General features: G+C 37.6%; 1 protein-coding gene and 1 pseudogene across 19 annotated transcripts in view; both read left to right on the top strand.

Annotated features, from left to right (window-relative positions):
- Window positions 1-16,612, top strand: part of LOC140602893 (uncharacterized protein C3orf20 homolog) — a 125,925-nt gene that overhangs the window by 6,780 nt on the left and 102,533 nt on the right. For 17 of the 19 annotated variants that reach the window (XR_012005860.1, XR_012005871.1, XR_012005864.1 and 14 more), the window contains 2 exons: window positions 6,236-6,308; window positions 6,446-6,530. The exons of 1 other annotated variant lie outside the window; for it this stretch is intronic. The gene's annotated coding sequence lies outside the window, so the exon portion shown is untranslated. Of the gene's footprint in view, window positions 1-945; window positions 1,040-6,235; window positions 6,309-6,445; window positions 6,531-16,612 lie in introns of those variants that run through there. One more of the 19 variants, XR_012005859.1, reaches the window with a different exon arrangement.
- On the top strand, window positions 12,019-14,768 carry LOC140602896 (methylsterol monooxygenase 1 pseudogene; annotated as a pseudogene).

The raw sequence follows: 16,612 nt of genomic DNA, 5'->3' as shown, positions 1-16,612 counted from the left end.
AGATTTTATTTATTCATGAGAGACACAGAGTGAAGGGCAGACATAGGCAGAGGGAAAAGCGGGCTCCCTGCAGGGAGCCTTATGCGGGACTCCATCCTGGGACCCCAGGATCACGCCCTGAGCCCAAGGGCAGATGCTCAATCACTGAGCTACCCAGGCATCCCCTGTCCAACTTCTGATCATTGTTCAGCCCATAGCTTCTCCATAGTTGTTCTGTTTCTAATAGTTGTTCTTTGTTTTGTGGAGTCATTTCCTGTGCAGACCTCTCTGTGTAGCTTCCTTCTCACTGATATCTGATCTCCATCCACCTCCTCAGTTCAGATAGACCACCATGCTTTATTTGGCCTTTCCCAGTGGAAAGTACCCCCAGGCAAAAAGCCATTGTAATCATGAAACTAATTCATTTGTTTTTCTTTGGCTAGGAATAACAGTTATATGTTTCCTATTGATCAATATCTAAAAACAGTTATTTATTTTGTCCAGTTTAATCATTGTTTATGGTGGAAAGTCTTGTGTCAGTTTTAGTTACTACATCATGATTGAAAGTAGAATTCTTTTTCTTTTAAATTTTTTATTTATTTATGATAGTCACACACACACAGAGAGAGAGAGAGAGAGAGAGGCAGAGACATAGGCAGAGGGAGAAGCAGGCTCCATGCACCGGGAGCCCGACGTGGGATTCGATCCCGGGTCTCCAGGATCGCGCCCTAGGCCAAAGGCAGGCGCTAAACCGCTGCGCCACCCAGAGATCCCAGTAGAATTCTTTATTATAATCTTTCACTTCCATGTTGCACATTTTCCTTAAATGTCTCATGGGTATTCCAAAATATAGAGGACTTGGTGCTCAGTTGGCTTTCTTAATCTAGAAATTCCAAGCTGACATTCCCAGTGACTGAGGATGACTGATAAAAGACATGAATGGAATCAGCTGGTCTTGAAGTTCTGGATGGAACTCTTGTATAAGGTTATTTTGGAGTCAGAACCAACAGATCTCTAGAATTCTTTGGTCTGAAAATTGCAGAAGCTAGTGAGACAAGAGGTTGGTACTTTTAAAGGCATTTGGATATTTTTGATCTTTGGAATCTGACACCTTAGGTTATGGGTAGAAGCTGGAACTGACTGAGGTTCTTGGGTACTCCTTTTTTAAAAAATGGTAAATTTAAATATCATAAAATTCACCATTTTGAGGTTTTTAGTATATTACAGCTGTATAATCACCACTATCTAATTATAGAATATTTTTCATACATCAATTGATAGACCTTTGGGTTCTTTCTATTTTTTTGCTGTTATAAATAATACTACTATGAACATTACAAATTTTGATATGGATGTACATATTTTCATTTCTCTTGGATATATATCTAGGGATACAATTGCTGAGTCTTATGGGATAACTCTACGTTTAAGATTTCGGTGAACTACCAGACTGTTTTCAAAAACAACTGCGCAAAAAACAAAACAAAACAAAACAAAAAAAACAAAAAACCTGTGCCATTATACAGTCCTACTTGCAGTATATGAGATTTCTAATTTCTCCATATCCTTGCCAACGTTTATTATTGTCTTTGCTTAATTATAGCCATCCTAATAGGTGTAAAGTGGTATTGCATTTTGTTTTTGATTGGCAGTTAATTACTTATAATGTTGAGCATCTTTTCGTGTGTTATTGGTAATTTGCATATATTCTTTGAGGAACTGTCTATCCAAAACTTTTATCCATTTGTAAATTGAGTCAGTCATCTTTTATCTTTTTTATTGTTGAATTTGAGTTCTTTATATATTCTGGATACTAGACCCTTATTACATATATGATTTGTGAATATTTTTCCCATTCTGTGATCCGTTTTGAATTGATTTTTTGTATTCAGTGTGGTATAGGGGTCTGATTTCATTCTTTTGCATGTAGATATCCAGTCGTCTCATTACCATGTATTGAAAAAACTATTTTTTCTTTCATTGAATTGTTGTGGCACCTTTGTCAAAAATTAATTAACCATAAATATAAGGGTTCGTTTCTATTTTTTGCTTTAGTTTTATTTATTTATTCATGAGAAATACAGAGAGACAGAGACATAGGCAAAGGGAGAAGCAGGCTCCCCGGGGGGAGCCTGATGCAGTACTTAATCCCAGGACCCTGGGATCACAACCCAAGCTGAAGGTAGAGCTCAACCACTGAGCCATCCAGGCATCCCATAAGGGTTCATTTCTAGACTCAATTCTAATTCATTGATCTATATATCTATACTCATGCAAGTACCACTTTTGATTACTGTAGCTTTTGTAAGTTTTGAAATTAGGAGATGTGAGTCCTCCAACTTTGTTCTTTTTTTAAGATTATTTTGACCATTCTATATTCTTGAATTCCTATGTGAATTTTAGAAATGTTAGCATAGGTGGTACCTGAGTGGCTCAATTGGTTGAGTGTCTGCCTTCAGCTCAGGTTATCATCTCAAGGTCCTGGGATTGAGTCCCGCATCAGGCTCCCTGCTTAGCAAGGAGCCTACTTCTCCCTTTCCTCCACCCTGCTTGTGGTCTCTCTCTCTCCCTCTTTCTTGAATAAATAAATCTTTTTTAAAAAAAGAGAAAGAAACATTAGCATATTCATTTCTGTGAAAAGGATCATTGGAACCTTGACAGAGATTGCACTGAATCTATCGATCATCTGGGAAATATTGCCATTTTAACAGTATTAAGTCTTCCAATGCATCAATACAGAATATCTTTTCATTTAGTTAGGTCTCCAGTTTTTTCCAACAATATTTTATAGTTTTCAGTATACAAGTATTTTTTTTTTTTAAGATTTTATTTATTTATTCATGAGGGAGGGACACCGAGAAGCAGAGACACAGGCAGAGGGAGAAGCAGGCTCCATGCAAGGAGCCTGACATGGGACTCAATCCTGGGAATCTGGGATCATGCCTTGAGCCAAAGGCAGATGCTCAACCACTGAGCCACCCAGGTGTCCCATCTGTCTCATCAGTGTATAAGTCTTGAACTTCCTTAATTTATTCTTAAGTATTTTATTATTTTTGATACTATTGTAAGTGGGATTTTCCTAATTTTACTTTCAGGTTTTTTGTTACAATTACATGGAAATATGACTGATTTTTCTATATTGATCTTAAATCTTGCAGCCTTGATGAATCTATTATCTGTAATAGTTTTTTTTTTGTGGATTCCTTAGGATTTTCTATATATAAGATCATGTCATGTGCAAATAATTTTCCTTTGCAAATGGGATGGTCCTCCCTTCTTTTTTGCCTGTCATTGCATGTACTTCCAGTACAATATTGAATAGAAGTGGTAAGAGAGGATACCTTTTTTGTCTTGTTCCAGATTTTAGGGGAAAGCTTTCAGTCTTTCATTATTAATTAAATATTATGTTAACTGTGGGGTTTTTTTTGTAGATATCTTTTATGAGGTTGAGGAAGTTCCCTTCTATTTCTAGTTTGTTGAATATTTTTATCATAAAAAGGTGTTGGATTTAGCCAAATACTTTTTGTATGTCTATAAATATGATCATGTGGTTTCTTGTTATTTATTTATTTTTTTGTCCTTTATTTATATGGTTGTTACATTGATTGATTTTGGATGTTAAAGCTACCTTTCATTCTGAGATAAATCCCACTTGGGCATGGTGTCTATTCCTTTTTATATGCTGCTGGATTTGATTTGCTAGTATTTTTATTGAGGATTTTTGAGTCTATATTCATAAGAGTCTGTATCTGTGGTTTGCTTTTTATAATGCCATTGGTTTTTGTGTCAGGGTAATGCAGGCCTCATATATGGAGTTGGGAAGGTTTTTCTCCTCTACTTTTTTGAAGGGTCTGGGGTACTCTTAATGCTTGATTTTTGAGACTTCCAACCTTCCTTTCCTTGTGGATCTAGGCTAGAACTGTTTACAGTTTGTTGATGTTCTCAGGATCATCTTTTTATTTCCTTCTTCTTGCAATACTACCTCCCTGATTTCCTCAGGGAGGAAATCCCTATGTTTCAAGATAATAATGACCTGATTTGAAACACTGTATACATTTACTTGTTTAAGGTGTTTTTTCTCCTCTCAAGGAAACATATCAGTTTACCCTTGAGCAATGCTGGGGTTGGTGTTCTGACCAACCCTACACAGCTGAAAATCCACAAATAACCTTTGACTCCTCAAAATTTAACTAATAGCCTACTGTTTATCTGAGCTTTATCAATAACATAAACAATCAATTAACACTTATTATAATATCCTGTATTCTTATAATATGTGTATATATGTATAATATCCTGTATTTTTATAATATGTATAATATCCTGTATTCTTATAATAAAGTAAGCTGGAGAAAAGAAAATATTATTAAGAAAAATCACAAGAAAGAGAAAATACATTTACAGTACTGTAAAAAATGTGCATATAAGTAGACCCATGTAGCTCAAACTCATATAGTTCAAGGGTCAACTGTAGTCTGTTTTGCCACAATTTGTGTTTCTGTAATGCAAATTAGCTGATAATAATTAAATAAGGGAATGATACAGCATAGCATGAAAGTTATCATCCTTAACTTTTCATAGTTGATTTTTCTAGCAGTAGAGGTAATAGAACTATAACCTTTATTAGGATGGAGAAAAGCCTTCAACTCAGCTGCTGCACAGGCAAGAACTCTTTCAACTCTTAAAAACAACAACAATAACAACATAAAAAAAAGAGTACTAGTTCTCAAGATCCCTCCCCAGAAAGGCACTCTCTCAGACTTATGGCTCTTAGACTATGGCAGGCTTCACTTCTTTCTGTGCCCACCTTAAAGCAACCCTATTGGCAAGAAACTCTACTTTATCCACATTATTTCAGTACCCCTAAGTTTGCATTTTTATTTTTATGTTGTTGTTTAATATCCCCTGAAGTAATTTCTGGCTATAAGTGCCTTCCTGGGCTATTTACGTTTCACCTCAGGTGCCAATTATTGGCACGTGTTTTTTGTGCTTTGGTTCCAAAGTAGTATAGATTTTAAATGTTGTGCCCTAACCCTATTTTTTCCATAAACCCTATTATTTTTAGTGCACAATATTGTAGGACATGAGGTTTTCATTACTGTGTGTCACATGTTACAATGTAAATGCTTGTATTTTTACATTTTAACCAAGGATTTTTGAGATACTGGATTTACTTAAAGTGGAATCTTTACTATGGCAGGACAGTGAAATGGAGATGTTTAGGTAAATAGGAGTTTTGCTGTCCCTCAAATATTTTAAGGAGATTCTCCTACTTCTTTTTAAGGAAGAGCTAGTCCAACCTGGGCCTCTGAAAATTTTCTCCACTAATAATAGTAACAGCTAACAATCCTCAGTCCCTCACATTTCCCATTCCATTGATGCTGTGGCTGCTACCCGTTCTCCACTGTGTGGTCCATCTTTCCATTGTAAATCCGGTAGGCTCATTAGCTTTGAGTTAGCCAGTCCTAGGCTTTCTCCTCCTCCAGTCACGAGGGTAGTTTTCACAACCTGCTTGGTAAAATGTGTCCTCTTGGTCAGTGCTGCGCAAATTTGGGCACTTTTCAGAATCACCTGAAGGGCTTGTTCAACCACAGGTTCCTTGGATGCCACCTCCAGAGATTCTGACACAGTATACATTAAGTCTGAATGAGAATTTGCATTTCTAACAAGGTCCCAGGTGATGCTGAGGCCTCTCATCCAAGGACCACATTTTGAGTGCCATTGCTATAAATGGCCCTGTCATCAGCAGTGTCACTTATCTTCATCAGTTCCTCCCACATCAAACCCAAGACATTGCATTGGCATAATAATTCTCAACTAGGGGCACTTTTAATCCCCAAGAGATATTTGACAATGTCAGGAGACACTTGTCATAACTGGGAAAGAGGTTATGCTCCTGATGTTTGGTAGGTAGAGGTCAGAGATGTTGCTAAACATCCTACAATGCACAAGATAGCTTCTTACCACAAAGAATTATCTGACCCAAAATGTCATTAGTGCCAAGGTTGAGAAACTTGGCAGTGACATGCTATTGCTTTGTTTGCCCACAGCATGCAATCCTTCTGATTGTATCTATACCGAGTTGATAGCCCATGAAGTGAAAATACAAGCAAAGAAACAGTTCCATTCCCCCATCCCACAATTTTTTATATTTCATTGAAAATAAAACATCTAAACTTTAAAACTATGAAGTGCTTTGGGATATCAGCTACAAACATGATAACTTGTCTTCAGAATACTAATTTCTCCTTTTTAGGTCTCATGGCAGAATGGAAGCCTTTACTGAAGCTAAATCTTTGGACATTGGGCCAACCTATTTCTTTGATCAGGTAATAATATAGCTCAGTCTCAATCAAATTGTAGTTTACTCTTCTAAAAATAATTCAGTTTGGGCCAGCATTTTTCTCTGTTTTTTTTTTAAATTTTTTTTCTGTTTTCTTAATTAGAAAATTTCCTTTCATTTTAGTGAAACCAAAAAGGAAAACATGGAAAAAGAGAGAACATGAAGACCATTTCCTCCATTTGAGATACACCTCAGGAGCTAATTATAAGTAAATATTTGGAATTATTCTTCAATTGCTGGGTTACTTTACATTTTCTTTTTTTTTTTTTTTAAGATTTATTTATTTATTCATGAGAGACACAGAAGAGAGAGAGAGAGAGGCAGAGACATAGGCAGAGGGAAAAGCAGGCTCCTCAGAGGGAGCCCAAAACAGGACTCGATCCTGGATCCCAGGATCATGACCTGAGCTGAAGGCAGGTGCCCAACCCCTGAGCCACCTGGGCGTCCCTACTTTACATTTTCAAAGAGTTATAAGGTGTTCAGGACCAGTGCTTCCCTACCCTATTCCCCAACTTTCAAGAAACCATAACAAGGAATTTTCCATTTCAAAACTGACCATGATGCCAATCAGAGAACTTTATTTTAGCCAAATCAGTGATTAATTAAAGCATAATTGGTCATATCTGACTAGCTACCCTGTTTTTTTGTTTGTTTGTTTGTTTTTGTTTTTTTGTTTTTGGTTATTCCACAACACACCCAGCCCCCACTCTTACTTTAGGGAGTTTGTAGTAGCTGTTCCCTTTGCTTTCTTCATTGTTTACTTTCTATTCCTCTTAAGTTTTTACTTAAATAGCACCTTTTTGTTGAGATTTTCTTGATAATCCTATTTCAAATTTCTACCCTATCCTCACCTTGGCATTATCTATCTGTCTTCCTAACTTTCCTCTTGTATTTGTCACTTTCTGACATTCTAAATGTCGTTCTTATTTCTTTGTTTGCCCTCCCTTTCTTCATGGGAGTATCAAGTCTATAAGGGAAAGATTTTTATTTTTATGATTTTATTTATCTTTTAAAATAAGAGAGGGAGAGAGAGCATGTGCGAGGGGCAGAGAAGGCATAGAGGGAGGAGAGGGAAAGGGAAGAATCTCAGGCTGACTCCATGTGGGACGTGGAGCCCATTGGGGGACTCGATGTCACCACCCTGAGATCATGACCAGAGCCAAAATCAAGAGTCAGTCACTTAACCGACTGAGCCACCCAGGTGCCCCAAGGGAAGATTTTTTTAATCTACTTGCTCCTTTATCTATCCCCAGTCCCAAAAGCAACACTTGAGCACATAGAGTGGGCTTATGAGAGATCTGTAACTTGACAACCATGGGATAGTGTCAGCCATCAAAGATAAATGAAATAATGGAACAAGCCATTTCACAGTGTTTTTACCCACTACTTACTACAGTTTCTTTCTTTTTTTTTTTTCTTACTATAGTTTATTAATTTGGAAATTAAAATACCCCAACCTGTCTTAGAACATATATCTCAAGGTTGTATAAAGTTAAAAGCTGTCACTTATACCAGTGAGTTCTTGAGCAGGGGCAATTTTGCCTCACGAGGGACATTTAGCCATATCTGAAGGCAGTTTTGGTTGTAATGTCTAGGGATGTGGTGCTATTGTTAATCTAGTGGGTAGAGACCAGAGATGCTGCTAAACATCCTACAATGCACAGGACAGCCCCCCACAACAGGATATTATCTGGTCCAAAATGTCAAGAAGGCCAGAGTTGAGAAACTCTGGTGTATACTAATCTGGTAGAGTTTGTTTGTTTGCTTTGAGCATGCTGTAACTTTTCTCAAGACCACTGCAAATTGCTGCTCTTTTCAGAAGTCTATTGTTTTTCATTTCCAACTCTTTCTGTTTGAAAAGTGATTCAGCACAACTTGGTTATTTTGTATTCACGTTGCTTGGCTTATAATTGGCACTCAGTAAGTGAGTTCGGGTTGTCATATGGGCAATAAGTAGGTCTGTTTATTATCAAGCTCCAGGGCTTTGTTGGCTGCCCAGCTTTTTCATTTGATGTATGTCTTAAGCATTGCTTCTGTTTATTCTACTTGGAAACACCGTGTTTCTACCACTGACTATCCTACTGCTGCCACTGCAGCAGGAATAAAATCCACACTTCTTAACCATGAATGGCATGTCCTTCTGTCATTTCCTCTCCTGCAGGCCTTCCAACCTCCTCAGATATCACTCTTTGTCACTTGTTCCCCAGCCATGATGGCTGATCTATTCTTTTAACAGCATAACTCATTCCTGCTTTTGGTTCTTTGCATTTGCTGTATACTCTGCTTTAAATGCTTTTCTGCCATATTATTTTATGCTTGGCTCTTCCTCATCATTATTCTAGTTTCAGTGCAAATGTCACCTCCTCACAAAGGCCATCCCTGACTACCCAAACCAAAGAAGCCAATCATACACCTGCCCATCACTCTATTATAGTGTCTTGTTTTATTTTCATCATCCTAGTTAACACTACCCATGCTTGTTATATCCTTCCCTTCTCCCTCTTCTCCCTTCATGTTTTCCTTCTTGTCTTTCCCCAACTGTAATCTAAGGTCCATGGGGGCAGGGTTATGCCCTCTTTACCATGTCTCTCCAGTGCCTAGAACCATGCCTGATGAATATTTCTTAAATGAACGAATCGTTTCTTCACATCTGCGGTGCTTAGAGAGAGGGGGCTACTTTAAGATTGGGCCAGGTGTTAAGACCTTTATTGTTGCTTATCCCTTGTTAAGATTATTAAGTCTGGTTTTAAAATGGATAGTCCATTATTAAAGTTTCTGTCTGAAAAATAAACCAGACATATAAATATTTTTTAAGTGTACATTAAATTTCTTAACCTTCTGAAGGAGGTAAAATTATTGACCTTATTTTATATATGATAAAACAGAGGCAATTAATAAATGGCAGATATTAATATTATTGTAATATGTACAGTTTTTATCATTTTATTTGAGCAATAGACAAATCTGGCAATTATGAATGCATATTTATAGAATGTTGCAAAGAAAATAACTTTAAAATGAAGATAACACAATAGCTGGCTCATAGGGTTAGTATTAGAGTTGGTATAATGATGTTTATGAAAGCAGCTTTGAAATCCATAGAGATATATAGAAATTTAAGGAGTTATTATTGTAATATATTTAAAGTTTTCAAAAATGAGTCTTATATATTTTAAATATCTGTGAAAAGATAAACATTACTTGAAGATCAATATTTAAGATCTATGTTTAGAATTCTTATGCCAATTAAAATACCTTTTGATCTTAAAAAACATCCCTTTTATTTTACATTAAATACTTAGTTGGGAAACTAGTATTATTTCAAACTATGTGAATGGAATTATTATTTAGAAGATAGATGCAAGTGGCTCTGTAGTGCTGTTTACCATTTTATAAAAACTTTATTTAGGTGAAATTCCATCCGGTGCCAACATGTTTTACTACATTGACTTGGTGAAAGAAAACACTTTGAAATTGTTATGACTTGGGTAGCTGTCTTAGAAATCTTTGAGCAACTAGTTTAGAGAACATTTCAAAGGACAGTTCACTTAAAGTATTTTTGTTCATGCCTCTGATGGTGTAGTGAAATTAGTTTTTTTTTTTATGCAATAGATATTTGTGGAATGAATGAATAAAGATGGTAGCCAGATTATAGATTTTAAGGTCCTGAAAAGGGAAGGACCGAGACTTCTCTCTGTATTCTATGTAACAGAGTGTCCACACAATATATGCTTGATTATCCTCCTAGATTTATTAATCAACTATCTAGAGGCTTGAAGATACCTTTGATGTTGCTCAGTGAAATATGTGCTTGGGATATAAATATTCTATATTTAACTCATGGCTCCTATCTTGAAGAAGGATCACATCTGGGCAAAGCTTGAACCCACTAAAGTTGCTACCTGTACCTAAATCAATCTTTTTTTCTTTATTCTAATATTTGCTAAGCAAATATGTGCTAGAGAAACAGTAGTGAACAAAACAAAGTCTCTGCTTCATGGAGCTGTCATTGAAGCAAAAGGAAACAAAAAAAGCCAAGTAAACAAGTTAATATATAGAATACCAAATAGTGATATGTGCCTTGGAGAAAAAAAAACAGATTCAAGGGGAGGAGAGTGATGCTGTTTTGTATAGGGTGTTCAGAATGGCACCATTTCTACAGTAATATTTGAGTGGAAGGTGGATGTGAGGGTGTATGGTACATAAATGTGAGAAGCATCATACCTGTCTGTTGGAGGACAGCAATGGGCCAGTGTAACTGAAGCAGAATGAATTGGAAGAGAGTAGTAGTAGGAGATAAGATCACAAGAATAAGAGGAAAGGGAGAGGGTCTGATCATGAAACACCTTAGATGCCATTGTTATACAGGCTTTTACGCTGAGTGAGATGGGAAGCCATTGCAAAATCTTAGTGGAGAGGGGTCACTTGACTTGAATAAATGATCAGGCTTACATGTTGAAATTCAATTTTAAGGATTAGAGAAAAAGCAGAAGATTTGGTAAGAGCCTATCTATAATAATAATCTAGGCAAGGGATGATTGTAGGTTAGCTAGTATGGTAACTAGAAAGAGGGACAATGAGGTTGCATTCTGGATGTAGTTTAAGGCAGAGATGACTGGGTTTGTTATGAAATGGACATTGAATGTGAGAGAAGGAAGATAAAGATATCCAAAGATAACTCCAGAACATTTGGCCCAAGCAGTTGGAAGAATGGAATTGCTATTTATTGAAGTAAAAACTAAGGGAAGAACAGGTTTGGTGGGAAAATCTGACATGTTGGATAAGCTGAGCTTGAGGTGCCTATTAGATATGTTATGTAGGAAGTTAGATATACAAGTCTGGAGGTCAGGTGGGAAGTCAGAGCTAGATATTTGTGAGTTGTCAAGGTCTAAATGGCTTTTAAAACCTTTTACTTGGGTAAGATTACATGGGGAATATTGGTAGAGAGAAGAAGAGGGGTGTGAGAGGGAGAAGTTGATGAGAAACAAGCAAAAGAGTTGGAGAAGGAATATCCAGTGAGGGAGGAGAACCAAGAGAAAGCGTTATTCAGAAAACTAAATGAAGAAAATGTTTTAAGAATGTTCAGTTATGTCAAGTGCTGCATTGGGGTTGTGTGAGTTGAAGACTGAATAGTGACCATTGGATTCAGCATGATCAAGGATTTTGGTGACCTTAAAATAGGCCTATTTGGGCAGCCCAGGTGGCTCAGCGATTTAGTGCTGCCTTCAGCCCAGGGCCTGATCCTGGAGACCCGGGATCGAATCCCACATCAGACTCGCTGCATGGAGCCTGCTTCTCTCTCTGCCTGTGTCTCTGCCTCTCTCTCTCTCTGTCTCTCATGAATAAATAAAATCTTACCCCCCCCAAAAAAGAGGCCTATTTGTGGAAAGGTGGGGACACATAGAGAGAGTTGAATATAGAATAAGTATAAACAACTTTCAAAGCTTTGCTTTTTCAAAGCAAAACAACTTTTACTGTATACCACTTCACACATGCTAGAATGGCTATTAAAAAACAAAAATGTAAAAAAAAAAAAAAAAAGTAACATTCCTGCCCCTTGGCCAGAATTCTAAGGCTTTCTGCAAAGATTTGAAAAATGGCAACAAATGAAAGTATCAGCATCTTTAGTTCAGCATCCTTGGCTATGAAGTATGTAGATGCACTTTTACCTGAGAACCCTCTACAAGAAACATTTAAAAATGCTTGGAACTATATGTTGAATAATTATACAAAGTTCCAGGTTGCAACATGGGGATCCTTTATAGCTCATGAAGTTCTTTATTTCTTGTTCTGTTTACCTGGATTTTTGTTTCAATTTATACCTTTCAGGAAAAAAGCACAAAATTCAAAAGGATAAACCAGAAACATGGGAAAACCAATGGAATTGTTTTAAAGTACTTCTCTTTAATCACTTTTGTATCCAGCTTTCTTTGATCTGTGGAACTTATTATTTTACAGATATTTTAATATACCTTATGATTGGGTAGGATGCCAAGATGGTATATGCTTTTGGCAAGATGCTTTGGCTGTGTGGTGATTGAGGATACCTGGCACTGTTTCCTGCATAGGCTCTTACATCACAAAGAATATATAAATATATTCATAAAGTTCATCCATGAGTTTCAGGCTCCATTTAGAATGGAAGCTGAATATGCACATCCTCTGATTCTTGGAACTGGATTTTTCATTGGAATCATGCTTTTATGTGATCATGTCATTCTCCTTTGGGCATGGGTGACTATTCGTTTGATAGAAACTATTGATGTCCATAGTGGCTATGACATTCCCTTGAGCCCTTTAAATATGATCCCTTTCAATGCTGGTTCTTGGCACCATGATTTCTACCACATGAACTTCATCGGAAACTATTCTTCCACATTTACATGGTGGGATAGAATTTTCGGAACAGACTCTCAGTTTACTGTCTTTAATGAAAAGATGAAGAAGATTGAGAAAAAGATGCAATAAATATCTCATCTCAACTATCCTGAAAGCACACACCTTTCCTGAATTAAAGCGAGTAGCTAACATTGCTTCTGTGGAGCAGAAATAGACATGTGTCTTAGCTGCTAAGTGATACAAAGAACATTAACAACCTTTAATTATCTTCCTAGTGGGAACTTTTTCTACTTTACATAGAAGTTCTGTATGTGTAGAAATAAGTAAATATATAACGAAGTATGATTTTCGTGAGGAGGTTGTAAAGGCCATGTTGCTAACCTTACAGAAAGGTTTTAAGTAATGGAAGAAGTATCAGTCTGTGTCTTTCCCCCAGTAACACCAGAGGCCTGAAGCTAAGATTGGTCTTTAAAATCTTCTAAGTATATAGTGGCCATTTTAGTGTCTCTCTCTTTTTTTTTTTTTTTTTTTTTAGATTTTATTATTTATTTATTCATGAGAGACAGAGAGAGCGAGCGAGGGAGGCACAGACAGAGGGAGAAGCAGGCTCCATGCAGGGAGCCCAACATGGGACTCGATCCCAGGACCCCAGGATCACGCCCTGGGCCAAAGGCAGCACTAAACCACTGAGCCACCTGGGCTGCCCCATTTTAGTGTCTCTTTTCAGAGTTTTGGCGTCATATTGAACTTTAAACATTTTCTAGAATTTGCCTAAACATCCAAGTATCATGGGTCGAACCATATCGATCCACAGTGAGAGTGAGGCTGCCAAATCAGGAATAGCCAGCCTCAAGAACTTCCAATCTGATCCTGAGCTGACTGGTTTGGGGTGATTCTCCTTCTTTGAGAAGCCCTTTTGGATGGCAGTGTGCTACTGGTTATCTATAAGGCATTTTCGAGTTGTCGTAAATGGAATATTTTAGTCTAAAGGTTTTCGGGTTACTTGAATTTTTTTTTTAATTGAGCTTTATTTTTGCTATTTACCATTTAATTTTTATATATCAAGTTTTCATTATTCTTAAAACTGTATCTTGAAACATTGTGAACTGACTTGCTGTATTTGCACTTTGAACTATTGAAATAAAGGTGATTTTTTTTGGTCTGAAAAAAAAAAAACAAGCAAAAATGGGTACACCTGTGTGGCTTAGTCGGTTAAGCATCCAACTCTTGATTCGGACTCAGACCATGATCTCAGGGTCATGAAACTGAGCCCCCAGTCAGGCTCTGTGTGCAGTGGGGACTGCTTGAGATTATCTCTCTTCCTTTGCCCACCTACCCCCCCTTTTAAAAATAAAGAAAGAACTCTTTAAAAAACAAAAAACAGAAGGTAGCAAGAGTTGGCAAGGATGTGGAGAAATTGGAACCTCTGTGCACTGATGATGCGACTGTGAAATGGTGCAGTAGCTATGGAAAACGATATGGGATTTCCTCAAAAAATTAAACATAGAATTGCCATGACCAGCAATTCCAATTTTAGAAATGAATGAAGAGACTTCAACAGATAATGTATACCCATGTTCATAGCAGCATTATTCATAATTGCCAAAAGGTGGAAGCCACCCAAATCCATTGACAAATGAATGGATAAACAAAGTGGGATACACACATACAATGGAATGTTACCCAGCCTTAAGAAGGAAGGAAATCCTGACACATGCTACAACATAGTTGAACCTTGAAGACATTATACTAAGTGAAATAAGACAGTCACAAATGAACAAATATTGTATGCTTCCTCTTACATGAAGTTCATAGTAGTCAAAATCATAGAAACAGAAAGTAGGATGGTGGTTACCAGGGACTGGGGGGTGAGGGGAATAGAGTATATTGGTATATAGGGTGTATCATTTCTCCTCTACCCTTTCAGGGTCATCTGCTGGAATGGATATAAGACAGATCAGTAAGAGATAAAAATACAATTTTTTTTGAAGATTTTATTTATTCATGAGAGACACACAGAGAGAAGCAGAGACATAGGCAGAGGGAGAAGCAGGCTCCCTGCAGGGAGCCCGATGTGGGGCTTGATCCCAGAACCCTGGGATCACGACCTGAGCCAAAGACAGACACTCAACCGCTGAGCCACCCAGGCACCCCAATAAACATACAAATTTTATCTACTAATTTTTACATTGTATATAGGAGCCCTCTCAAGAATGAAGACCTAGTCAACTAGACCTGAATGCTTATATACTACGTTGGATAGTGATAAACTATGAAAATATGACAAAACTAAGGGGTTGGGATAGAGCAGTTAAACCTAGAGAAGTAATTTGGAAGGTAAGAGTTAGTTTTTAAAAATCTGTACAGGGGATCCCTGGGTGGCTCAGCAGTTTAGCGCCTGCCTTTGGCCCAGGGCCCGATCCTGGAGTCCTGGGATCGAGTCCTGTGTCGGGCTCTGGGCATGGAGCCTGCTTCTCCCTCCTCCTGTGTCTCTGCCTCTCTCTCTCTCTCTCTCGGTCTATCATAAATAAATAAATAAATCTTTAAAAAAAATCTAGATTTTTCCTGGCCTCAACTTCCTCTCTGGTGTTAAGAATATTTCTTATTTCTTAACATGAGAGTTTTAGCTCCTGCTTTCAGGAAGAAAAAAAAGGTCAGAATGCACTCCTTGCATTTGTTGTCTTTCAAATGCCTTTAACTCAAAATAATCACTATGCCAAAGTGGCAGATTTTGGGGTGGCATGCTCTGAATCTCTACAGGGAGAATGGAGAGTTAGTGTTTAATGAGTACAGAGTTTCAGTGGGGGAAGATGAAAAAGTTCTGGAGATGAATGGTAGTAATGGGTGCATGACAATGTACATATACTTAGTGCTATAGAACTGTACATTTAGAATTGGTTAAAATGGTAAATGGTAATTTTTATGTTATGAGTATTTTATCACATAAAAAAGTTTTGCTTTTAAAGAGGGAAAATATGGTATTGTGGTTGGCAGGGCATTTTCACCTATACATTAGTTCTTAAAAGTTTATGGAGAAAATCATTGAGAAATTTGTAAAAGGAGACTGCTAGTAATGCCTTATAAAGGAGAGTTGGGACGCCCGGGTGGCTCAGTGATTTAGCATCTGCCTTGGCGTGATCCTGGAGTCTTGGGATTGAGTCCCACATCAGGCTCCCTGCATGGAGCCTGTTTCTCCATCTGCCTGTGTCTCTGCCTCTCTCTCTCTCTCTGGGTCTCTCGTGAACAAATAAAATCTTTAAAAAATATTAATAAAGGAGAGTCAGCTGAAACCTTGTCTTCTTTAGTCCCTACATCCTAGATTCAAACCTTGTGCATTTTAAGGACCCAGAGTTGGATATGATCAAAAACGAGGGTAATCAGCATGTGGAACATGGACTCATCAACCAAAAATATTTGTGGGATGGGGCACCTGGGTGATTCTGTCAGTAGGGCATCTGACTCTTGGTTTTGGCTCAGGTTGTAATCTGGGAATTACAACCTGAATTATAGGCTGAATCATGGAATCAGCCCTGGATGGGGCTCTGTGCTCAGGACTGTGTCTGCTTGTCCCTCTCCCTCCCCCTCTGCTCCTCCTTCACTTGTTCATGTGCTCTTGCTTTCCCTCTCAAACAAATAAATGAAAAAAGAAAAAGAAAGAAAAAAAAGAAAGCGTAGACTTTCTTTCCATTTTTAAGAGAAACTTGGAATGTGGATTTTCACAGAATACCTCTGGCCCTCACATACTGGCAACCAATCCAATTTTTAAAATGCCATGTACACTTCACTGGATAAGTCAAACAAAATATATCTCTGAATTCTGCCCCATGGCTATTTGCCACTGAATTCTGGCCTAGAGCTACCTAGTTTACAGGATTTTCAGAAACTTGTTCACTGTCACATAAAATATTGCTTAGGCTGATATTTTTCTGGACTCATCTGACAATCATAGTC

Source organism: Canis lupus, chromosome 13 (genome assembly GCF_048164855.1).
Source record: "Canis lupus baileyi chromosome 13, mCanLup2.hap1, whole genome shotgun sequence".
NCBI classification, from domain to species: Eukaryota; Metazoa; Chordata; class Mammalia; order Carnivora; family Canidae; genus Canis; species Canis lupus.
Note: the sequence above shows the minus strand (reverse complement) of the source record. Positions and strands in the feature narration are given on the sequence as shown.